This window comes from Cupressus sempervirens, chromosome 4 (assembly GCF_028749045.1).
Source record: "Cupressus sempervirens isolate cs-2001-9-10 chromosome 4, ASM2874904v1, whole genome shotgun sequence".
Classification (NCBI taxonomy): Eukaryota; Viridiplantae; Streptophyta; class Pinopsida; order Cupressales; family Cupressaceae; genus Cupressus; species Cupressus sempervirens.
In genome coordinates, this window is record NC_143121.1 from 549,207,075 (window position 1) to 549,234,683 (window position 27,609).

At 35.0% G+C, this 27,609-nt stretch overlaps 1 protein-coding gene across 8 annotated transcripts in view; it reads left to right on the plus strand.

The window, feature by feature from the left end:
• Window positions 1-8,984: 8,984 nt before the first annotated feature.
• The window catches only part of RRF (ribosome recycling factor, chloroplast precursor), a 135,606-nt gene continuing 116,981 nt past the window's right edge, over window positions 8,985-27,609 (plus strand). The window contains exons 1-3 of one of the 8 annotated variants that reach the window (XM_089825884.1): window positions 8,985-9,095; window positions 9,205-9,322; window positions 9,419-9,554. The gene's annotated coding sequence lies outside the window, so the exon portion shown is untranslated. Of the gene's footprint in view, window positions 9,096-9,176; window positions 9,323-9,418; window positions 9,555-27,609 lie in introns of those variants that run through there. The other 7 variants (XM_089825885.1, XM_089825883.1, XM_089825887.1 and 4 more) reach the window with 7 other exon arrangements.

Sequence of the window (27,609 nt, forward strand, 5' to 3'; positions counted from 1 at the left end):
CTACCTCACAATTGGCAATCTATCTACACACTTAGCCCAAACCATGGTCCTGGTGTGAATTGCCTCACAATCAATGATCTGTCCACACACTCAAGAACTCTAGCTTTGATACCACTTGATGAAGGGTGCTCCCCTTAATACCATAAACCATAATAGAAAAAAAAGAAATAACAGAAAATGCGAGATCAAAATATAGACTTCTTAGTTGTGCCACAAATGCAGAATTAAAGAATTCACAAGTACAATATTCTAACCCACATGGATGCCTTTATTACAATAATTTGCAAGACAAGCTATGAACTATCACCTAGAGCTATCCTAGGCAATGTTTGGGCCCTTCTTAAATAGACAATTTTATGCCACCCAGGAAGATTCTAGACAATGAAACTTAATACCTAAGGCCGAAAGACCCTAACAATACATATAGAGTTGGCCAAATACATTTTTGACAATTATTTTAAATATTTTGGGTAGCCCAACTTTAGAAGGCCATAACTCTCAAACCGTTGCTTTGATTGGCTATTATAAACACTTTTCAAAAATGCCAGCTCCTGATCTACAGGCTTGGAACTACTCAAGTGTCCTTTCATCGAGTTTTCAGACCTCATCTAGGCACTCTAAGCCTCCAACGGTGAGCCTGAAGATTTTTTTGCAAATTTTTCCATCAAAAATCTGCAATAACTTCTCGATACTTAAGTTGGAGCAATGAGATTTATATGGTAGGCTTATAACTCTAAAATGAACCTTTTGTAGAAAATGAGAACATTCTGAGCTCATATGACAAAATTACTAAAAATAGCAAGTTCCCATAAATAGTAACCACCCTGTATACTAGTCCTTATTAAAATTGAAAAGACTGAAAAGACAATTTTTTTGGGTGATGCAAGATTGCTTTTATTTCTAGGATGCTCCTACATCACTTTTAGATCTAATACGCAACCCTTCCCAAATTTAGGGTTTACAAACTTTCTCCTAAGCAACTAGAGCCTGTCTGTCTCTCTCCTCAACCCCAAACTAGATAAAGTCCTTTTGGACTCTTTTAATAGCTTCCACAAACTTAGAGGGGATCTTGAAAAGATTCAAAGCATACAAAATGAAGGAACACAATATTTTTTAATACTTTACTCCCTCATTTTAGAATTCAAATTTAATCCAAGTTGACCAAAAATCAAGAAATCTCATTAACGCCCCAACATTGGACTTTGAGTAAATTTTGGGCCCAAAATGCCTAAAAGAGGCTTCCAATGGTAACCTATTCATTGGAAAATGAGTCCAAAATTTAAGGGGATGTAAGAAGGAAGAAATCAAATAGAGGGAGAAAATATAGGTAATGATAAGGCATAATAAGCACTCCAACCTTGAAATCGCCAAAATGGGCCTTTATAGCCTCTAAAGAATATAATTATGGATGCTAACTTGTAACAATGATACAATAACCCCCACTTTAGTGGGAGTGTGATGAAAACATGTGCTTTTAGTAAAGTAGAACAATGCATAAGAATCAATATTTTTCAAGGTCAAAGAGACAAAGAGTCATCAAGCCTTAAAACTTATTTAAGTCTTTATTGAATTGAAAACCAAGATAAGAGAGGCCTCACTCAAAAGACAAAGAAGAAAGAGAAGCATGATCACTAGCCTTCTAAGGTACTAACTTACTATGGATCACACAAAAGGGAAGCATTGGGAATTATGACATTGAAGGCCTACCAAGTTGACTTATATTAGTAAACCCATAAAAAAGGACCAGTTCTTAATGAAAGCTTTGTCTCCATTAAGGGGTCCAACAAAGGAATGCCTAGGCCTAAGGAAAACATTGTTTCCATAGGGATCAATAAACAAGAAAGACCAATCCTTAAGAAAAGAGCACATCTCCATCAAGTGATCCAAAGAAAGGAGGAACACAAGAAAAAATTGTCTCCTTGGCCATCTACAAGATAAATAACATTAAATAATTGTATGTGTGTGCAAAATGTGAATGAGGATTAAAGTGAAAGCTCCCACATTAAAATGGTTACAAATGACTTAATGGGAGAAATTGCTTTAACAAATCATACATGCACCCACAAGAAACATTTCCATTATAAGATGTCTTCAAGAAAGAATAAGTCAAGGTAAATTAACACTTAACAAAAGAGATCACAAAAGGGACCTACTAACTCTAAGGTCAATATAATTACATGATAATACATAAAAGTTATTACATCAAAATGAACAATCATCATCCCCCAAAGGTAGCATAACTAGAAGAAAAATGGAACAATAATATGCAAGAGTTATGAAGGAGAGCTGCTTTGAGTCAACATCATGGAGACTAAAAAGAATAGGTAGCTACTGCTTTTTATTATCCCCAACTAGACATCACAAAGACACATTTACAAACAATGGTGCATGCACAACATATAGAAGAGGTGAAATACAAATAGAGGAATATTTATGACATTTTAATTCCTTTATTACCTTACACCCATGGAGAAACAAAGTTCATTTGTAGAAATCTAAACAAAAAATATAACATGCGACACATCACGGTGCAAGCACAGTAAAACATGAAGGCACATAGAATCTGCCAATAAGAGGAGCTAGTTAAACATATCACATGTCTTTCCATATTAGTCAGTAATGATTAGATAAGGTGGGAAATAGGAAAGATGAGCCATACTAATCATGGTAGATAGAACAATAGCCAATTTCAAACAAGAACCATGATGTGAAAATTGATCACTTTGTTTGTCACCAAGACTAATAGATAACTATTATAAAAACATAATTGGTAAGTCATGATTAACATCAATAAGCTTATACATAACATCTCTAGCATAAATATATAATGTTAGTTGCATCAAATTCTACTAGTGAGAACAACATAATAAAACCCAATCTATTTCAAGCATATCATCATATATACACAATCACTGAAAATAAATTCATGGAATAGAATTAGCACATTGCACTTGGAACTCAGCCACTAGAAGTAGTCTGCCACTTGTACACTAGTCCCCAATAGTGATGTACAATGCTACCCAATTATATGGTACCCTCAAGCCCACCCCATTGTGCTAAAGGCAATCACCTAGCTACACACACAAGGTACACACCCAAAGAATAGCTAGGACACATGCCAATCAATGTAGAACTCAAGGAGATGTACACATATCCTAATGCAGTTACATATATGTAGATATTAGAATGCAAGTAGGCCAAGATTGCTACTCAAATCTAGATAGGGTATGATGCCAAGACTCAAGAATAAAGTGTCATCACATGATTTGTGGAGGCCTATGTGGATTCAAACATTTCTTTCCTCATCAAGGAGGGTCTATTATCTGCAATAGATAATTATTTCTATGCCAACTCAACATCCATAAATGGCTATGGTTGTCCTAGCTCAACATCTATAGATGCCCATGATTGTACAAGCTCAAAGATCTATGGATAGATGACCACTATACAAATGCTAGTTTATCTTTATCACTATGTTTTTCCCCCTTTGTTATTAAGGTTATTAAATACTATAATTAACTCTACCAAGGGTTACTTTAAAACCCTTTTGTATCCTAAACCACCTTGGAGAGCCACTCAATCTCACTACTCTACACCAACCAATCAACAATATGCAATGCTCAAGCAATAACACCATACAATAAGAGATTTTGTGCCATGCAACAAAGACAAGGTATGCTTGATGAGACTTGCCCATAACTTAGGTCACTTGGATCTCAACATAGGGGCATAACTCAACTACATGTCTAGATGTAGTCTTAGTATCAAACATGCACATAACAAACGGTCTCAAACAACCAATGGTGAATCAAGAACAATGAAAGAAACGACTATCAATACAAGCCATAAAACATAAGGTTTAAGCTCACTTGTGAGATGAAGAATTCTTAATTGGGTCTCTTGATGTGGTTTCAACACTAAAATCAATAGATCAAGATGCAACCTCAAATTAGTTAGTGCAAATAATTATTATTTCCACTTTACTTAAGTTTACTTAGGATAAATGCATTATTTTATTATTTCTTAAGTTAGACACCTGAGAGTTTGCGTACTCATATGAGTTGTCTTGTTAACAACATAGGAATAAGCAACTATAATTTAGCACATGGTGTCTACAACACTAGAGTTTGTATAATCAACTGAGTTGTCATATAGACAACACAATTGTTCACACTCTCAATTTAGCACATAGTGTCTACAACATAATTTTATGTGACACACCTTTGTAGGCTTATCCTCTCATCATCACACTAACTCTTCTGCTTAATGGAGGATAACCCATTCCTGGTGGACATGTGCTTAGTTGTGAAGCTTATCATATTGCTAACTCCTAGACATTCTAGATGCATCATAGATTTATATACAGGCACCTTTAGTGTACATATCATATCAATTGCAATCAATTGAATATCATATCGTTATTCTGATCATACTCTACTAGTCTTTTCGTGCTAGTATTGTGCTTCTTGGTATTGGGTGAATTTTTCCCTGAGGAAAATTCTTACATGGTATTAGAGCCATAGAGGCATCATTTCATAGCCACTAGAGACTGATCTTGCTTCACCTCTCTAAGGACACCTCGACCCAGATCCAGAGTATCTACAGATATTGGGAGCATCTAGAGCCAAAGCAGACCTCACCATTACATCTAGAGCATCAATTCAGTGAAAATTGACTATAAATTTGCCTATATTGGGCCATAGTCAAATCAGAGGCAATTTTTTTTTGCAAACCGACACCTAAAGGCCCGATTTGAAAGTACAATATGATCTATTAGATCTGCACATTTAATTTGTTTCAGATCTGCATTTATATCTCTGCCATTATTTTCAATTTTTTTTTGCTCATCAGGCTTGCAAAGAAATTTTTTTTGTAGGAATTGGGTGGTGAAATCTTGGCCCCTGTAGGATTTTCGTGGAACATTTTCAAAATTTTTGGCATATTCCATTTAATTGGTGGTTTACATTCACCGACGAGCACCCATCACAAATTCTAGTTGGCACTTTGCAACAATTGGCAACAGACAATTCCAATAGACCAACCTACAAATCCTACAAAGGCATCAACCAAACCAACATCATCCAAATCGGGTGGCTTCCTTGCCAGGTTTACAACTATGCATTATGGGTTTTAAACACATTGAAACTCTTTTACCCACTGCATATGGGATAAAACATTTCACCCCCTATCGACAATTGCAGAAACCTGATGTCGTCTTTAGTTACCATCGGTGACCACCTTACCATTTATGGAAACTATGACAACTCGTTCGTAGATTTCCTGTTAACATAGAACTCTTGCTATGCGGCACATAACTACAATGCCCTGTAGTGCATGACCCCTCCACATAGTCATGACCTCATCTAGTCAGTTGATCTGAGTCAACAAGGCCACCTGTCCTCCATGTTGGTGCCAGTTTAGCGACACCGGGCAACCCACCCGTCCACATCAACCAGCAACCATAGAATGCCTAGACACGTGGACTATCTACTTTCCTACCACGTGGACATACAACAGTGCCCCATACCTACTCATCGATTGCCCATGTGGCAACCGACTGTAGCAACATGTCAGCACTGACATCACTACCTCGTCACCTAGGGAGGAGATTTTTGCTGACATAATCAAAATAGTAGCCTAAATTTGACAGTCATTTGATCATCATTCAGAGACCAAATTGAATTACTGTGATGGCCATTTGGATGTCAAATTTAACCTCATAGTTTGCAGCCCAGACCCCTCTCCAAATTCATTTTTGATTTGATAGTCTGACTTTGGGAGGCCATATCTCAGTCATTTGGGCTCCAAATCAGGTGCAACTTTTTTTGATTTTGGGTAGAATTTTTTAAATTTTCTAGTGGTGTTATTATTTCCTAGTTTTGGTGCATGGATTTGTTAGAAATTGTAGTTTTTGGTGACTATACCTATCCAATCTTGCATTTTGCAACTTCAATTGCTTTGTACGGGCTCATCTGGAGTCCAAATCAAGTTTCATTTTTTTTGAAAGTGCATAATTTTTTGTTTACTTTCTAGATCTACAATCAGATTATAGGCTTATTTGGACAAAAATATCACTTTTAGAAATAGGTCATTTCTTTGCATTGTATTGCTTCAAGATTATTGTATTTTTGAGCTACATTGTAAAGTTCTAGATTTGAACTATAACAAGAAGTTGTAAATAGTAAAATCAGAAGTCCACTAAGGTCAAAATTGACAAAGTGGCCCATTATAATCTCACTACTTATAAAGTGCCAAATCATACATTAGGGGGGGTTTATTGCTTATTTTTGCATTTTGGGGGGGTTCATTAATTGATCTCATGGAGTCTTGTCAAATACGTTAGTTTGATTTAAGATCTGTGTTGACAGAAAGGAACTATAACAAATGGAGTGCTTTAACCATTGATCATCCAAGAAGAGAGCATAAGGAAGTATTTCCTTTTCTATGTTGCAAAGAACTACTCTCTTACCCTGATACCAAACCTTTTCATATAATTTCGTCAGTCATTATATTTAGTATCAGTTCTAATTGCTTTCATGTCATTAGACAGCTCCTTGAACCTTATGATATTTTAATGGCTCTTTGGAAAGAATATGGAGATCCCATAGTTCCTCCATTTCCAGAGGACATTCTACCTCTAATAACTCCAGTTATGGTATCTCCAACTCCAAATGAGATCACACCTCTTGATACTCTTGTTGATTCTACTAATCCAGTTCCAGCCTCAGATGCTCCTAATTTAGTGTAGCAGGTATTACCATGTCTTCCTACTTCAGCTTCGTGGGATGACTTCCTTCTAGATTGTAGGGTTGTTTGTGGAGTCTCACATTGAAGATGTGGGAGACATCATCGATAAAATCAATCTTCTCTTTGTTGAGGAGACTTCTTCACTCATTGCGAGGGCATACTCTAACCCTCAACCACTTGATTGTTCTAACATAATTGTGGCTTCTTTACAACAGTTGGAGGACTCGTTCACTTATGAGGAGACATATTAATCTTTGGAGATTGTCTTTTAGTTTCCTTAGACATCACATTTTTAAAGGATTCTTCCTATCAATTGGGGAGTATTCTTTACCACACCTATGGCACCATTTCTTCCTATAGGGAGGACCATCATTTAACTATCATGGTGCAGCTTCTTTAGTCATCAAGGAGCCTCTATCATGGGTGTGCATACATTATTGAAGGGAGGCAATATTGCTTCTCTTCCTACATTTTCCTATCAAGATGCTTCATTGTCTTTGGAGGATGATTTAGCTTCATACATGGACATGTTCCCTTGCTTGCCACCGTATTTTGGGCATTCACCAGATTGGTTCGTGGCATCTTCATTCATCAAGGACTTGTCGACATTTGAGTATACTTTAGAGGCAACATCCACTGCATACTACATCTGGATCCCTCTTCCATCTTCCTATCCATAGTGGGAAGCATACTTGCACCTCTACTTGGTGTTTCTTCTTCCTCAAAGGAGAAACGTTGTTTGTCGGCATTGAATTTTCTTCTGTCTTCAAGCACTTATCATTACGAGATCCTTCACTAAGGGGGGGATTTCATTGAGGGATTTTCTATTGTATATGCATGATGTATATCATAATGGGGGGGTCTTAATTACTCCATCCATTCATGCATCTTTCTTTCTTGTACTTTTCTCTCTTTTTGAAGGAGGGTTTTTCCCATGAGGTTTCCCCTCTTTCTCTATTTGCAGAGAGATTTCATTGTATTATACTTGGGTACCTAACATGACCTAGTAGTCGGGACCCATTATGCATTTCATTATAGCTTTTGTGAGCTTAAGTGCATTCTCCTAAGTTGCACTTAAGGGGGGTTGTTAGTGTAAATAATTATTATTTACACTTTACTTAAGTTTACTTAGGATAAATGCATTATTTTATTATTTCTTAGGTTAGACACCTAGGAGTTTGCGTACTCATATGAGTTGTCTTATTGACAACACAGGAATAAGCAACTCTAATTTAGCACATGGTGTCTACAACACTAGAATTTGCATAATCAATTGAGTTGTCATATAGACAACACAATTGTTCACACTCTCAATTTAGCACATGGTGTCTACAACATAATTTTACGTGACACACCTTTGTAGGCTTATCCTCTCATCATCACACTAACTCCTGTGCTTAATGGAGGATAACTCATTCTTGATGGACATGTGCTTAGTTGTGGAGCTTATCATATTGCTACTTCCTAGACATTCTAGATGCATCATAGAGGTCTTTATATACATGCACCTCTAGTGGACATATCATATCAATTACAATCAATTTAATATCATATCGTTGTTCTGATCATACTCTATTGGTCTTTTCGTGCTACTTATTGTGCTTCTTGGTCTTGGGTGAATTTTTCCCTAAGGCAAATTCTTACAAAATCAAGTATCAAACAAGAGCCAAAATGAAAAACAAAAGTTAAATTGCTCACACACAAGGCACACTCAATTGACCTCATTGTTGGGAGCATGAATGCCAAGGTGGATCTAATATCAACACACATGGAATGTGCAATGGCAAAAAACATGAGATATATATATGTACTAAAATTTAGTTCCAAAAGTCGACATCATTGGCGATCCTTCTAAAATTGTTCAAAAATCAAACTTCAAACTAGGTGAAAAGGAGAAAACCCATTAGTTTTTGACAACCTAATAATACATTGGTGCAATAAATTTCTCTTTTTGAATACATAGAAAAATATACAACAAAAATTCTAAAATTAAAAAATATAAAACTATAACATAAACATAATAAAAACAAAACATAAAAATAATTTATAGGGAAAACACATTAAATGCATCCCACAAATCATATGCATCAAATAGTAAACACTAGAAAACACTTAATATCGACACTAAACTACTATCTCCAACATCTTTAAAATAATTTTTTTTTTGAAATATCTATACTAATTTAATTAACTTAAATTGAATAAAAAAATTAATTTCATAGCAAACCAATTCTTAAGGAAAACTTTTCAACCTCGCTCACAAGTATTCTCGAAGCCTCGCATTAATACAGCCCTACACTGCAATGGAACTTAACTTATCCTCCAGTAACTTATCCTCCGCATTCAAAGTAAGCCTGGCTATGATAATCCACCATGGAACCCCTCCTCAAAAAAGAGTCCGAAATATTCAATTTGTTTATCCTTGGTAACTTACAAATTTTAAATCTGAATTTTCAGGATGTACAAAGATAGTGGCCTTAAATTCGCGAGAGATAGATAAAGTAGCAGTCTCCGCAGCCAAGAAACAGGAAAGAAGAAAGAAGCCCCATTCAACAAGTATATTTTTCCTTCCAAGGCATGGCTGCATTTTTATTTCATTAACTTGCTGCAAGTTAAATTTCCTTGTCTCATATTTTGAATATATATTTTGCCCGACTGGTAACATTTTCAGTTCAGGTATCCGAAAGGAGTTACTGATAAGCAACATAAGAAACCCTGTTCAAATATACTAACTCCGGAGGACGAAAGAACTTGGAAAATCCCATTTAAGTCAAACCACGAGCTTAGAATCCACGTGATTGCCGCGGGTTAGATTTTGTCATTTTGATCTTCATAAAAACTGCTAATTTTCTTTTTTTCAGCCTTGTCTAGATGGAATCATTCATATAGATTCGATGAATTTTCTCTTTTTTGTTTTAGCATTTCACTTACAGGGCACATTCCAGGTGTGCCTCTTTAGTCGAAGTCATCAGAGATTTGCACCCAATCCCCCACTTCTGGAAACACTGCAGCAAGCATGTTCAATACGTATTCAATTTCAAGATACTTAAATATCTTCTTGAGTTTTGAGCTTGACCATTCACTTTGAATCACATTGTTAACTCCTCTCCTTCATATGGCTCTGTTTGTCGTTTTCATTTATCAGAAGATGCTTCTGTATTTATTTTTAGTGCAGTGGCTATAGTGGCCTAGTTGGCATATAACTTATATTTTCTATTGCAGTTGCTAATGGTATGAGATTTTTTTCATAAATTCATTTGTTATATTGAAGAAGATTTGAACTCAGCAATGAATTATATCTTTAGAGAATGCATGCCTATGCATTTACACCTGTAGAGAATGCATGCCTATGCATACATTTTAAAGACATAATTCAATACAAGGAATGGATGTTTCTTTCCGTGTCTGTTATTTTTGAATTCGTACCAACAATTCATGGGAATAGATTGTAGAACGTTTTTCATTCTAAACTTGGGTATGCAATAAAACTCGTTTGTGCAAGAAATCAGCAAATCAAGAGTACAATTTTATTGAAAAAAATTGGATTTGAATGGGAAACAATTGAGTTAAAGGAAAAGGCATAAAAAGATGTAGAAAAAGAGACAAAACTAGTTGCTTTTGAAATTAAAGGCATTTCCACGGCATAGAGATCTAAAGAGAAAATAAAATTGAGAGTTTGGCCTATGAATTGAAGAAAATAAATCTTTTTTGTTTCTATTCGTACTTACATTTTACTGAAGAAAGCATACTTTGTAGTATATAAATAATAACTAGTTGTTGATAATTTATAAATTATCAGTTATAATACAGATTGTACAGAGTCAACCTATAAGCTAAGTAGACAGTTCCAAAAAATCAAAAGTAGTGAATGACTCTTACTACTACAAAGAGAGCTATGCTAGAGGGTTGCAAGCATTAGTTATGAAGGTCACAGGTTAGGGCATCTCCTAATTCGTTTAACCACATCACTATCAAAGTTGGCCTCCATTATGACATCAGAACCCTTAGGTTCAATGAAATCATCATCGTTGGCAATCCACACGGCCTCTAGATGAATTTTGTCAAGGTCAATTGACTTGTCATCTTAGTAGTAACTGATTTTGTCCATGTCTAAATTTATCTAGACAATTGAAAATGAAAAACACAATGAATACAATTTTAGTCATGATTGCAAGTTTATTAAAGTCTAACCTTGAGCTTCCTTTAGCTTTAGGTAGAGGTGGTAAAAAATTACCAAGTCCTTCATTTATTGTTGTATTAATTGGTTGTGTTTCTTGGAATGTATGTCTTTAGATACATTCATGTATAATGACAAGCAGATGAACCATATGGCTGGTTCAAAATGCATCTTGCCATCCAGTTAATTTTTCTGTTTTCTTGACTGAAACACATTCTACTAAAATATTGAAAACACAAATTATTTCAAGATGACATTTTTGTAAGAATATCTTTAAATTCAACTCCATCAATGTACATATATACAATATAGAGAGCCTGTCCAAAGTTAGAGTACATGGTTTGAAGGTCTTCTTGCCTAAGAAAAAATCTCTTGCTTGCTTGTATATTGGTGGTTAATTTTTTTGAAGACAATTTTTCTCTATGCATATGAACAAGTCCTATACGTCCTAAACATCATCATCTTTGACCAGAAACTATAGACCAGCATTAATTCAAATAGTTTTTGTCAAAATGGAGATGAGAGTGCATTTGTCAGCCCCATCTTTAATCAATTATGTCTTGTAATTGCATATAGCTATCTCTGTCATTTTCCATCCTACCCTTCATGATCTCCTTAGCCCTATCTATGGCCTCATACAAATCGGTTATGGGGGATTTCTCCTTTTCCACTAGACTCAAAACTTCTGCTAGAGTTTGGTAGTTTTTCTATTGAGCTCTCTGCAACCTATTTGGAGAGATAACAAGGAGGCCTTCCCTGTGGGTGGAAGGCCATCCTCCTGGCTGCAACAACATTAATTATAATCATAGCAATTTAATGGGCTCTAATACGCCTGGGCACAATGTGCAATTTGATAAACCAAATGTCTCTGTGGAAGACCCAAACCGTACGCAGTTTCAGGTGGTGAAGCAAAACATAAGCTCAAATCAGTCTAGGGTACGGACATCTATGTAGGTGGTGGTAGAATCACATCATCTCCCCAATGGCACAAAATTTATCCAAGAGACTAGAGAAGCAACCCAACCAAGCAATGCAGGAGATGGAGGTAAGGCACTGGCTTCCACTTTATGTATCATTAAATCAAATTTGCAAATGTCGATTGCCATAGAAGCAGAGAAAGGTAGATTAAGAGATTCTGCTTTATTTGTTGCAGCACAAGAGGTTTCTAAACTTTCATCTAGGGCTTCCCTTACGTTCGCTGAATGAGGTTTGGGGAAAAAAGTTAGGGTTTCAATTTTCATATCTTCGTATGATACAGAATGGATTATTCTTGATATTTTTTAAAGACTGTAAATCTCATAAACATGCCACGTCAGCAATTCCCTTAAAATGCAGATAATTCAAAAAAGAGACAAAGTTGATAGACCCATCAGACTAGTCAACAAGAACTTTTAATTCCATAAGGAGGAAAAATATGCATAAAATCCAATCATAATGTCATAACATATTATCTCAATGATCATATCCAATGATTCCGACCTGCACGTCGAACATCCCCTAGTACAACATTATAATTCATCATTACATAGGTATAAGTACATGAAGTAAAATAAGTACATCATGATACATGACACATACGTGCCCTCAGACAACTGTCCATCTGTAACTCCCTGCCCCATGAGCTTTCAAACATCTGTTCGTATGCTACTCGAGACAGGCGTGTGGCCTAGGCGCTTTTTCTACCCAACCACATAGTGGTTGACTCCCCTGGGGCTCTTCGTGACATGATGAGCATGTCAACCTTGCCCGAGAAGCCTAGCAACTCAGAACTAGTGGATCAAATGAATCTTGTGCAGCCATGAAACTAACTACAAAGCACATATGCCTAACATTTAGAACATAATCAGGGATGTGAGAGGGAGATGGAACATAACCAAACATATTAAGAAATCATATGCAGAAATAACTTTGGCCAAAGCATTTAAACCCAGATTTAAAAACTGGCAGATAGAAAGAAAAATAAAGCATTTTCATTTCGACCCTTCCCTGGAGATCCACATTCAACACCCCTCCCTTATCAGCTGCAAGAAAACACATAAAATAAAGTGGAAAAAGAAAACATTCTCCAAAAAAAAACAAGATCGAGTGGAAGCATATTTCATACTATTTTTATCAAAATCCACTATCATTTCCTTTAAGAGTGTAAAACTTAAATGCATGCCCTTCAAGCAAGAAAAATAAAAATAAAACTTTCCTAATATCTCAACATTGTATCAAGAAAATAAAATGTTCATTTCCAACCCTTTAATTGATCTGGAGGCCCACCATTAATTGATCTGGAGGCCCACCACTATGAACATGCATATCATATGAAGGATAATAACAATGAAGCCTGTATAATCAGAGTTTTCCATTGACAGAAGCATTCACAACTACTTCCAATCCTATCATTATTCAATTTTTGGAACAAAAATAAACCAAGAAGTTATAATTCCTATCAGCATCTTCTCTAATCTACTAAATAGATTCCTAGAGGTATGTTAGTGCTTTAACACCCAGAATACAAACACAATGTATAGCGAACATGAAGTATTGCTGGCTCTGAGATATTATATATATATATATCTGAATCTGTTACAGAGAGGGCTAATAAGAAGTAGTGATACCTGATGTCTCCTTTATTTGCCTTGAAGAATCATGGTGAGAGAAGTGCAACATGGAATTGGTGTTCACCAGCGCTCTAAAGAGCCATATCTAATTTAGTGATGCACACCGAATTTGAGATAAGGATCTCAAATGCGATCCCTCCTAAGTCCCAAGAAAACAAGAAAACAAAAAAAAACGCTAACTCTAATTGCAGCTGTGCAGTAAAAGGGTCTGCACCAGCCTTGCATTGGGTGGCGACAGGGCTACAATGCCTACCAACAACATAAATAAAGGTAAGAATAATAGAAACAATCAAAATTTAAAAAGGGCAGCCCCCCGCCACCAAACAGAGCTGGTGCCATACAATCATGCCAAGCAGCAATGAAAGTACCAAACGCACACCCAAAAAAATTACTTAAAGCACATGCAATGGCCTATTGCAGAGATAATATCATATGCCTCTGGCATGCTACTGTGATAAGTGTAGAATCTTTGATGAATTCTGATTAAGAATGTGGAGTAGCCAATGCCAACTAGGAACACCATTTCGAGCAGAACAACAAATCTGTAACCAGTGACATCTAGAAGAGAAAGACAAATATTACAAGAAGCAGAACTATACTGAAATTCCGGAGTCTAGAACACTGGCCGCTCATCAAGTATGGATGTGGTAAGAGTTTGGAGATAACTCAAAATAAAAATAAAAATAATACAAGGATGGTGGAGTTTCTGTAATTCCCAAGAAGCAATTACAAGGGTGCAATACCCAGGTTATTGTGGTTTTGAACAGAATCAAAGTTGGTATTGACTGGCAGAAACAACTCAATACAGAGGACATGGAAGTAGAGATAAGCTGTAGTGATAATAATAAAAAGAATTGGCATGTTTTAAGCCGCACAGGGTTCTAAAGGCCAAAACCATCTCTCTTGATAATCTGAAAACACTAAAAAGATATGCTATAATTCAAGATATCGGCATTTACATGATATTGATTTGAATCTAAACAAAATTTACTTTTTTTCTGCCTGTTTGGGATTTGGTTCAATATGAATAAATTACTATGTTGACAGAGAAACAAAAGTATGAACATAAGGAGGAATCTGGAAAGTGTATGGTGGAGGCTGAAATCAAATTGATCCTCAAACTTTTACAAGGTTTCTGTTTGCTCTAGCTCTCTTTGCGAATTTCTCAATCTATTCCATTTAAAACTCTTGATCTCCCTCTGTTCTCTCCCTTCCCATTTTTCCAACTTAATAATAAACTTGAGTTTTTGCATGTCGTTAAAATTAGCAAGGCTGTGTAGTGCTTTCTGTTGGACTAACCGCCAACGTTCCCCTTCGGGATTTGTGACATGGCTTAACAGCCTCTTGTGTTGTATAAGTCTAGTGGTTGTATCAGGGATTAATAGGTCGATCTTTTGGTGCAACAACAACTTTAGCCTGTAACAAGTGGTATCAGAGCTTGGTCATAGGTTCGAATCTCCTCGGGTAATGCTGATGGGGAGATTGTTGGACTAACAGCCAAAGTTCCCCTTCAAGATTCGGGACATGGCTTAACGGCCTCCTGTTTTGTATAAGTCTAGTGGTTGTATCAGGCCTTAATAGGTTGATCTTTTGGTGCAACAACAACTCTAGCTTTTAACACTTTAAGAATTTTTTCCCAGTCATAAAGGCCCACTCAAATTAGGAAAGAGAGTGGTCTGAAATTTCCATTGCTAAATTTAAGTTTAAAATTATAGTACCTCCCTACTCATTGGCTAAGTAAGGGTCTTATTAATATTACGTTTATAATTTTACCTTTATTTATTGTTCTCAAAATAAAATGTGTATTCATTAGCATTAATGAATATATAATTCACTTTATAATCTGCATTATTTATTAAAATCATGACATACTATTATATGGTTACAAAATCAAGAATGAATACTCTTTCAAGGATTTTCTACATATTCCGAGAATTTACTAATTGCAACCTATCAATAATAGTCAATTTATGATGAAAAATAAAATATATTGTTTATTTTAAATTCCACTGGATCACATGATACAAAAAAAGAGAAAAATTCTAACATCTCATTAGATGCATACTATGACTATGTGGTGTGTGCAAGCCTATCCATCCATACCCACCACTGTCGAGGAGCTAGCCTCCTCTACCTTAAGTACACTCTTGCCTTCATCCAATCACTCAGACACACTCAAGACAACGTCAGTAGGTCAGTACCCATTAAATCATAATCCATTAAAATAACAATATATATATATATAATCATGTAAGTGTCTACATCATTATATACATCCTCAACTATGCAACATCATGAAATCAATTTAATTTCATTAAATAATTTGCATAATTAAATAACATTAAATAATCATAACATCTAAAAAAATTAGGCAAATTACAAATTGTTATATAAAAATAATGTCTAAAATCACATCGACATAAGTCAAGGTCCAACTGACCTAGTCAACAAGTCAAAAAGTCGCTAGAAAATCCTAAAATAGGGGTTTGAAAGGTCGAGTTGTGACATCTCTCCCTACTTGGAAGAGACATCGACCCAATGTCCAAAGTAAAGACAACAAAAATGAACACACTACACTAACATGTCTAGAAAGCTGAAAAACACACAAGATGTATGCAAATAAGTGAGGAAAAGATCTATGCATGTCCTTTGCATCCTCCCTAGTGGCACTGTCAACAGAGAATTGGTCCCTCTAGATCTTATATTGCATAACATCTCTGTCACATACTCAAATGGTGTGCTGATCAACGAGATGGGTGGGGTTCAATGACACTTACCCCCTAATCTTGAACCTGCAAGGAACACCGGTCTAAGATGTGAGATGCATCTGGATGCTAGGGCTTAAGTAAAGAAACATGAAAGACATTATGGATTCGGGCTAGAGCGGGTGGTAGAGCAAATCAGTATGCAACTAGGTTGATGATCTCAAATACATCAAATGGTCCCACATATCTTGATGCAAGCTTAGAGGACTTGCCAAAAGAGATTGAGCTTTTGTGAGGTCTTACACGCAAGAACACCTTGTCCCCCATTTGAAATTGCATAAAAGTGCATTTCTTGTTCGCATAACTCTTCGGTTGATTGCTTCCTTCAATCAACTGTGGATCAAAGTCATATGTTCCTCCATTTCTTTCAGCATCTCACGACCAATCACAATCCTGTCTTCAACTCTGTCCCAATTGATAGGTGGTTGACACTTACGCCCATAAACCACCTCAAAAGGTGCCATACCCAAGGAAGCATAGTAAGAGTTATTTTATGCAAACTCTACCAAGGGAAGGTAGTCCTCCCATTTGTACTGCTGATCCATATACTACATATGAAGCAAATCCTCTTAACACTTGGTTTACTCTCTCAGTCTGCATATCTGTCTGAGGGTGATAGGGGGTGCTAAAGTTCAAATGTGCACCCAATGGAGCATTCAAGATCATCCAAAACTGTGATGTCCTCTGTGTATTTCTGTCGGCTATGAGAGTCTTTAGCATACTGTGTAGTCTGAATATTTCATGCATAAACTTCTTGCCTAAAGCCAATGGTCCATCTTTCAAAGTCCCTCGAATAAAGTGAGCCACATTAGTTAGTTTATCAACTACAACCAAAATGACATCATGCTTGCGTCGTGTCATAAGGTAATCCTTGGATGAAATCCATACTAATAACTTGCCATTTACACTCAGGAATGTTATGTGGGTAAAGTAGTCCAGCTAGGTGGACATGTTCAGTCTTAACTCGTTGGCATTCTAAACACTTGGCTATATAAGCTATCACATCACACTTAAGCCCTGGCCAAACGTACAATGGCCTCAAATTGGCAATTGTCTTATTCTCTCTTGGATGGCTTGAAAATGGAGTGCAACACATCTCCTCAAGTGCCACCTTCCCCAACCCTTGTTGGTCGGGGACATAGATTGTGTTTTGGTACTTCAATATACTATTGTCATCAAAAGTATACTCATTAAAACGACGTTCAGATGGATCACTGTGCAAAGTTGATTTAACCTACTCATAATGGTCATTACCTAGAAGATTTTGTAATATACATTCCCTCAAGCATGTCCTAGAGGTAATTGCAACAACTATTGTAATTGCAACTTCAACTCATACATCTTAGTGGTAGTCATATGATATGGAACCTTAAATTGAGGTTCAATTCTAGGCATTAGATCAATGGAGAAATCAAACTCCCTCTTCAGCGGTAACTCAGATAATTCCTTTGGGAAGACATCTTGGAATTCTCGCAAGATAGGATATTCATCTTAACAAAAAGTATAGTCTAGATCCTTAACATGAGCTACATATAATGAACACCTCTTCCTCTTAACCTTTTTCAATTGCATTGCATAAATCTATCTAAGCTCAACGGGTTGCTTGACACCCCTTACTATGGCAGGCTTCCTTGCATCATCAAGGCATTCAACTGTTTTGTCTATGCAAATAACAATGGCCTTATGCTCAGTTAACTGGTTAATGCCCAAGATGATGTCATACGAACCCAAGGGGGCTCCATAGAGGTTCACTTCTGTTAGAAGCCTTGAAAGTTCCAACTCACTATAAAATAAGCATTGCACTACCCGACGCAAGGCCCTATTCTACTGTCCAGGGTTCGGCCATATCCTACTCTAATAGGCATTCTAGCTACCACTCTAGGATCTACAAAACATTCAATGCCACCAATATCAATTAAAATAGAAACAACATGACTAAAAAGTTTATCTATCATTCAAATAGGTGTAGCTTGGAAGTCAGCTTGCCTATGGTCATTAGTTGCATGAATGTGACATTGTGTTGTAGAATATTTCCTGTTTGAACCCTAAGGACATCTGATAGCATAATGATCACCACTGCACACAAAGAAACCATAACGTGGCCCCTGCTTTCCCTTAGTTTTATCCTTTCTATAATCATTCCTATTGTTTCCATTTCTACTATGTTACCCCAGGTTTCTAGGATGAGGGGACAGGGAAACGGGTTTCCGGGACTGTTTTTTTTCCTCGGAACAGGGGACAGCAGTGGGAACAGCTATATAAAAATATGGAAAATTTAAAATATATAGGAAAATTTTAAATATTCACATAAAAGCATGAATAAAGCATGCCTATATAAATTGTAGACCCTTAACATATAATGTTTGTGTTAAATAATTTAACTTTAGAGGTCACATGAGAGTGGAAATCAAACAAATTATCAAAACCAAAACATTAATTTTATGGAACAGCCGAGAGAAAGGTTTCCAAGTTTTTGGGATGTCCCGAAAACTTGGACGGGTCAAATTTTGTCGGAAATGTGTCCCCAGGTAACACATCATTTCTATTATTGCCATTCTTGTTATTATCAAAATTCTTTCCTGAATTGCCTTGCCCTTTTCCTTTCATATTCTGACTTTGTTTCAATCACCTTTCTGCTTATCATCTTGATATTTCCTCTTAAAACCCTGGGAAGCGTTAGATTTCACACTCACTATGGACATCTATTGCAACTTCTTTTCCTGTCGGAGGACCTTCCTGAGAGCAAAATCCATTTTTTCTGGTTCATGCATTTCCACTTCGGTAAGCAAAATTACATGCGATGGCTTTTTAAAGATATAATATCATATGCATCTGGTATGCTGCTGTGATAAGTGGAGAATCTTTGATGATTTATGATTAAGAATGTGGAGTAGACAAATGCCAACCAGGAACGCCTTTTCTAGCAAAACAACAAATCTGTACCCAGTGATATCTAGAAGAGAAAGACAAACATTACAAAAAGCTAAACTATATTGAAATTCCTGGGTCTAGAATGCTGGCCGTGCATCAAGTATGGATGCACTAAGAGTTTAGAGATTTATCAAAATAAAATAAAAAATAATATAAGGACAAAGGAGTTTCTATAATTCCCAAGAAGCAATTTACAATGGTGCCATTACCAGGTTGCCATGGAGTTTAGACAGTATCAAAGTTGGTATTGACTGGCAGAAACAACTCAACAGAAAGGGCATGGCAGTAGAGATAAGTTGGAGTAATAATAAAAAAAGCATCGACATTTTTAAAGCTGCATAGGATTCTAAAAGCCAAAACCATATTTCTTGATAATCTGGAAATGCTAAAAGATATGCTATAATTCAAGATTTCAGCATTTACATGATATTGATTTGAATCTAAACAAAATTTACTTTTATTCTTCCTATCTGGGATTTGTTTCAATATAAATAACAATTCCTATGTTGACAGTGAAACAAAAGTATGAACATAAGGAGGAACCTAGAAAGTGTATGGTGAAGGCTGAAATCAAATCTATCCTCCAAATTTACCATGATTGCCCTTGCTCCAGCTCCCTGTGTGTATTTCTCATTCTCTTCTTGTGAAAACTCTCCGTCTCCCTCTGTTCTCTGCCTTCCAATTTTTCCAACTTAATAATAGAATTGAGTGTTTGCATGTTGTTAAAATTAGCAAGGTTGTGTAGTGCTTTCAGAATTTTTTTTCTGCCATAATGGCCGACCCAAATTAGGACAGAGAGTGGTCTGAAATTCCAGTTGTTGAATTTAAGTTTGTAACCATAGTACCTCCCTACTCATTGGCTAAGGCTCTTATTATTATTACATTTATATTTTTACTTCTATTTATTGTTCTCAAAATAAAATGTGTATTCATTAGCATTAATGAATTTATAATTCATGTTATAATCTGCATTTTTTATAAAATCATGACATACTATTATATAGTTACAAAATCAAGAATGAATACTCTTTCAAGGATTTTCTACATATTCCCAAAATTTACTAATTGCAACCTATCAGTAGCAGTCAATTTATGATGAGAAATAGAGGACAAGAAAATAACATGTCCTTCACATGTGTACTAAAGGACAAAATACATAAGAGATACCTTGGTTTATCCCATTAATAAATAAATACAACCAAGGAAAGATTACTACTTCTAACATCCCCCTTTAATCTTTACTTGGGAAGATTACATCAAAGGGTATCAAACCCAAGTTCTTACAATGAAATTCAAATTTCTCTCTAGAAAGAGGTTTTGTCAAAATATCAGCAACTTGATCTTCACCCTTGCAATAGATGAGGGACACTTTCTTTTCTTCAATGTGTTCTCTAATGAAGTGGTGGTGGAGAGAAATATGCTTTGACTTTGCATGGTAGATAGGATTCTTTGCCAAGGCTATTGCACTTTGATTGTCACAATACAAAGGTGTAGGTTCTTGTTGAGGTAGACCCAAATCTTCAAGAACTCTTCTAAGCCATAGAGCTTCGTTAGATGCATTAGTACAACTTTTATATTCAGCTTCGGTAGAAAATAGAGAAACAGAGGTATCTTTCTTACTTTTCCAAGATACAGCACTTGAACCAACAAAGAAACAATAACCACAAGTAGATTTCCCATCGTTGGGATCTCCACCTAAATCAGAATCAGTAAATCCTTGTAAAGTAAAAGTAGAACTTGCATCATAAAATAAACCTAGATTAAGAGTTCCTTTGATATATCTTAATATTCTTTTAGCCACTTTAAAGTGTGTTTGTTGAGGTTTGGACATAAATCTTGAAACTAAACCAACACTATATGCAATATCAGGTCTAGTAAGGGTGAGATAATTTAAACTTCCTACAAGTTGTTTGTAAGAGGTAGTATCAACAAAAGGAGTGTTTGTATCAACCATTAACTTAGTTCTTAATTCACATGGAATAGAAACATGGTTAGAATCATTTATTTGAAACCTGTCCAAAAGATTTTGAGCATACTTTTTTTGAGAAAGAAAAATGCCCTTAGGTGTTTGTCATATTTGCATTCCTAAAAAGTAATGTAAAATTCCTAAATCAGTCATTTGAAACTTTTGATTGAGTTGAAACTTAATATCAGAAATCAAAGTGTTAGAATTTGAAGTAAGAATCAAATCATCAACATATAGAATAATAATGATAATATCATCTTGAATATGTTTAATGTATAAGTTAGGATCATTTTTACTTCTATCAAAACTTTGAGAAATAAAAAAAGCATTAATTTTGGAATACCACTCTCTTGGAGATTGCTTTAAACCATAAATAGATTTCTTTAGTTTACATACTAAATGCTCACTACCTTTTTTGATAAAACCTAGTGGTTGAGCCATATAAATTTTTTCATGTAAATCACCATTTAAAAAGGCACTTTTAACATCCATTTGATGAATAGGCCAATTCATTTTTGAAGCTAAAGAAAGCACAATTTTTATAGTAGGCATTTTAGCAACTGGTGCAAAAGTTCCATTATAATCTAAACCTTCAATTTGGGAAAATCCCCTAGCTACTAGTCTAGCTTTAAACTTACTAATTTCATTATTTGCATTGAGTTTGGTTTTATATAACCACTTGCATGAAATTAAATTCTTACCATGAGGCAAAGAGACTAAATCCCAAGTTTCATTAGAGATTAAAGTATTATATTCCTCTTGCAGAGCTTTTTGCCAATGAGGTTGAATCTTAGCTTGTTCAAAAGTTTGAGGATCATTAGAGTTCATGAGAGAAGTCATCAAACTATAATTACAATAATTAGTTCTCCTAGGTTTAAGTCCACCAAATCTAGTAAGATAATCATCACTTTCATTAAGTAAACCTTGAACCCATTTAGGTCTTCTCTTAGTAGTAATAGATTCATCACTAGAAGAAGAGTCACGATCTATAAATGCATCATTAGTATCAACATCATTATAAAATTAGAAGAAATAGGAGGAATACAAGAAGATACTTGAGGAGTAGGGTTTAGAGAAGGTGTAGGGTTTAGAGAAGGAGGTTGGTCCTCCACTACTACAATATTACTTCCACTAAATTCATCATCTTGAACCTTGTAGCAATCATGTACTTCATTTTTTGCAATACAAATATCTCTTGCAATTTGAACTTTGTTAGTAAGAGGATTATAGACTCTATAACCTTTAGTATTTTCATCATACCCAACAAATATAAAGAAGAAGATTTAGCATCTACTTTATGCCTTTTTTGTTTAGGTGTATGAACATAAGCAACAGATCCAAATATTCTTAAGTGTTGTAAATTGGGCTTTCTACCTGACCAAGCTTCTTCGGGAGTTATATCCCTCAAAGCCTTAGTAGGAGTTCTATTAAGAATATAAGTGGCACAAGACATAGCTTTAGCGCAAAACTTATAATCCATATTTTTTGCATGTAACATGCATCTAGCCATTTCCACAATAGTTCTATGCTTCCTTTCCGCTACGCCATTTTGTTGTGGTGTATAAGGAATAGTAAGCTAATGTTTAATACCAAACGATCTTAAGTAAGAATGAAAGGCATTATTAACATATTTAGTACCATTATCAGTTCGAAGAATCTTTATCTTAGAATCAGATTGCCTTTCCACTAACATATGAAATTCAGAAAATGTATCAAGTACTTGATCTTTATTATGTAAGAAATATATCCAAATTCTTCTAGTAAAATCATCAATGAGAGTAAGAGCATACCTTGAACCTTGAATGGAGATATTTTCCATAGGTCCTAAAAGATCACTATGAATCAATTGTAACTTATGAGATGCCCTCCATGATGAACCATGGGGAAAGGGCTCCCGATGCATTTTGCCACTCATGCACCCAGTGCATGTAATCTTAGATGGAACAATATGAGGTAATCCTTCAATCATATGAGATTTTAGCATCAATGATATATAATCAAAATTCAAATGACCAAGCCTTTCATGCCACACATTAAAATCAATATTTGCTTGCAAAGAGTACCTTGAAGAGGTAAGCTCATAAAACTTGAATAAATTATCATGACCCAACTTAGCATTAGCAACAACGGCATTAGTGCTAGGATCAATAATAGAACACATGTCCTTATGAAATTCAACTTTATAATCTTGACATAATTTAGCAACTGAAAGAAGATTGGTTTTCAAATTAGGAACATAAAGAACATCATGTAACTTTCCATTTGGAACATTAACATCACCAAATCCTTCAACTTTGCAACTATGATTATCAGCTAATTGAATTGGAGTATTCGAAGGATCGGGTTGCAAAGAATCAAACACTTCTTTATGAGATGTAACATGTTGAGAAGCACCACTATCAACTATCTATTCTAATCGTTTAGAGGCATTGTAACTAACAGTAAAAGCATGACGAGATTGATTACCATGAGATTTTTTATTATTGTTATTGATAGGTTGCTTATCATTTTGCTTCTTAAAACAATTGTTAGTCAAATGACCATCTTTCCCACAATAAGTACAATGAGGTTTCTTATTAGGACTATTATATTGATTAGGATGGTTATTATTAGGATTTGTATTTTGATTATTATTGTTGTTAAAAGAAGGTCTAGAATTAAATAGGTTGCTATTATTGTGATGATTATTAAAGTTATGATTATTATTGAAATTGTGAGTATTAAAATTTTGATTTTGATTATTATTGGGGGCATGATTAGATGATCTAAGATTTTGATTTTGATTTTTAAACACAAATGCATGTTCATTAGATCTAAGAGTATCAAATTGCAATAACTTAGCTTCCTCTTGACGCAACAAATTTTGAAAAATACTATACGTTAATTGAGTAGACAAAGTAGGAATAGCAAGTTGAGAATGAACATTAGTAATAAATTGTTGAAATTGTCTAGGAAGACATTTCTTTAAAATAATGGTAATTAATCTAATATCAGTGAGAGTAACACCTAATCCAATTAGTTGACTTTTAATATAATCAAATTTAAGTAAAAATTCATCCATGGATTTGAAATTTATATACCTCAAGTCTTCCAAATTATCTTGCAATTGAATCTTGCGTGATTCAGATGGTCTGTCATACATTTGCTTCAAAATATCCCAAGCTTCATGGGCATTAGTGCAATGAGCAATTAGAACATATAAATCTGGGTTAAGAGATATACCAATGAGGCCAAGGGTTTCCTCATTTTCAGTATTCCATGCATTTTTTTTGTCTTGTGTAGCTAAGGTACCAGGAACTACAGAAGGGTCAGTAGCAACTTCTAAAATATGCTTAAATCGAAAAATGAAGGAGAGATGTGTTTTCCAAGCATGGTAGTTTGAATTATTTAACTTAATTTCAGGAATGAGAGTTGACATGATTTAAAAAAAAATCTCCTTTACTAAATAAATTTGAAATTAAAAAAAAAAAAAAAAAAAAAAAAAATAATTTAAGAGAAAAAGAATTAATTAAACCCCTTTTAAAAAATTCAAAAAAAACTAAGAGTTTATTAAAAGAAATTATAAATGAGGATATTTATTTATTTATTTAAAAAAACATAATTATATTAAAACTCTTAACTTTTTATTTAAAAAACAAAATAATAATAAAACTTTAATTAGTTTTAATATTTAATTCTAAGGAAACTTCTTTAAAAATAATGAAGTTTAAACTTTCTCCCTTTTTCTAATTAAAACTACGTATCTTTATTTTGAATAAAATATAAGTCAAATCTTAAGTAAAATGAAAGAGAATTTAGCTTAAACTTATATTAATAAGGAACAACAAAGGAGAGAGATTTTTTTGGAGTAAAATATTGAACTTGAATTATAAGTGTAATTACATACAGTGCGGTCTGAAAATGAATGATTTTTTTTAATAGATAAAAATGCAGGTAACTGACAATGATTAATGATGTAAAGTAAATTTTTTTTAAAAAAATGTTGTAGAAAAGGAATACGAATAAGTAGACAAAAAATTATAACAAAAAAAACGCTTAAGAAGACTGCATACATATAATGATTAAGTATTTATTTTTTCAAAGAAGGGCAGTGAGGGCATTACTGACAAGGAAGGCCAAATCCAACAGATATTGGCCAGGGAATTTGGTGAAACTGAAGGAAGGCACAAACGACAGGTAGAATGAAGGCAACGCTCACAAAAAAAAGGACAGAAGCTCAAAGAAAAAATACTAATTAGATAGGATGACTGGCAGGGATGATGGGAGAGCCGTTAGAGAGAAGGTAACGGCTGAGGCAGTAGGGGAGAGCATGCAGCCAGGAGAGCACAAGCTGCGAGAGGGGAGAGGACAACGTTTTAGAAGGGAGATGGAAAGTGAGGAGGGACGGCAAGAGGAGGCCACACAGAGAAGGAGAGCTGCAAGGAAGGTGACCAAACAACAACGTCAAACAGCAAGGCTGGAGAGATCACTCACGCAGGTAGCAGGGATGGCAGGCAGAGATAGTAAGAGCAAAGATTCATGCAAGAGAAAGAGGCATGAGATGCTAAGGAATTGAAGACGTCAGCTTAGCACGTGAGGAGCAAGGAGGCTCGACACACAACAGTAGCGCAGGTTTGGTAAGTAACATGCAGAGCATGATACGTGAGAAGAGAGAAGCCGAAGGTGAGGATACAGTGGGGCAGAGAAAGAAAGGAAATTTTCTAAAAAGAGATGAGTTCAAATTTGAATGTAATAGAAAGACACATAATTTTTTATTAAAGATTTAAAGATAAACAAAAGTTATAGACGAGAAGATTAATTGATGTTCTTTTTGTTTTTGATTTTTTTTTAAAGATATATAAGATAGATTTATCCAAATAGTGTATGCAAAATTAAAAATAAATAAACACACTTATAATTATGAAGTGTTTCCTACAATGAAAATATTAGGGAAGTAAATTTTTTTATATTTTAAATATTTAATCAAAAAATAATAATTGCACACTGTGCAATAATAATAAAAACTTTTTAAACTAAGAATTCATAAATGCTATTTGATAGAACAATTAAAAAAAATATAAATACCCTTTGGCGGCAAGCCTTCCAAAGAGGGTTAGAGAAAAAAAATTTATAGAAAAGACTCGCAACACAAAGGATTAAAAAGAAGTTTTGCTCCTCTTCTCCTTTATTAATAAAAAATCTCCAATATGGTAACCTTCACAAATGCTCAAAACAAGGATTAGAAAGCTCTAATACCACGTAAGAAATCGAGCAAAAATGAAAACTAATAAAACAATCCAAGAGAGCTTAATGTGAAGAATATTACCATAAACCAAATGAGTTTCCCAATGGATCAACAAGAATGGAGACAAGAGATTTTGAAAGTGGAAAGCAAAGAAAACCCCTTGTTTAATATTAAGAATGTGGCAAAGAAGCCTAAGGAAAGAGAGAGGAGGAAGGAGGATTGTGGAGCAAATTAGCTCATTACAACAACATCAAGAAGATGTAAAGATGAAGTTGTTGTTGTGAAGAATGAGAGAGGCATCTCTTTTATAGAGATGAGAAAGGAGTTGCATGTGTAACTCCCATTTCTATGAATGCCACCATTCATAATAAGTGTGTGCAAAGTGTCAATATCCTCTTAAGGAGGAATAAACTACTTTCCTTAATAAAGAAATTACAAAAAAGAGTTATCTTCACATGTGGACTAGAGGACAAGAAAATAACATGTCCTTCACATGTGTACTAAAGGATAAAATACATAAGGGATACCTTGGTTTATCCCATTAATAAATAAATACAACCAAGCAAAGATTACTACTTCTAACAGTCACTAATCAAAAAGTCACTAGAAAATCCTAGAAAATAGGGTATCAAAGGTTGAGTCATGACATTTTTTTTACCAACTCCCAAAAGGAAATTTATCAAACGCCAATTTTGATGCATTGGCTCTTGTAAGTTTAGAGCCATCGAAAGGTCGCCTAAGGCCACACATGATGAAATCTTAGCCCTCTCCTCCCCTTGTTGGCTTATTGTTGGAAATCAACCACCATTTCTTTGGAACCTTATTCCACAGATCCTTGAACTGATTGGCAAGGTGATTAAGGTTGACAAAACGGATAACTTCCTCCCCCACATGGATGCCAGTATTCTTATTTCTCTAAGCCTGGGGGTATGGACACACCTTAGGAGATCCAGTTTGACTTGGATGACCATTACATTTCTTGTCCTATCATATTCCTTTGTGGCTTTAATGCTTGTTTCCTTTGTCGAAGAGAAGGCCATATGAGCCAACATTGCCCTCAGTTACAAAATAAATAAATACTAACCCTAGTTCCTAGAAGGGTCTCTTAGAACCCTTAGCCAAGTTGGCCCATGTCGAACCCAACCCTGACCAATCTGTTCCTTTTGTTAATAACAATGCTATTCTCCAAG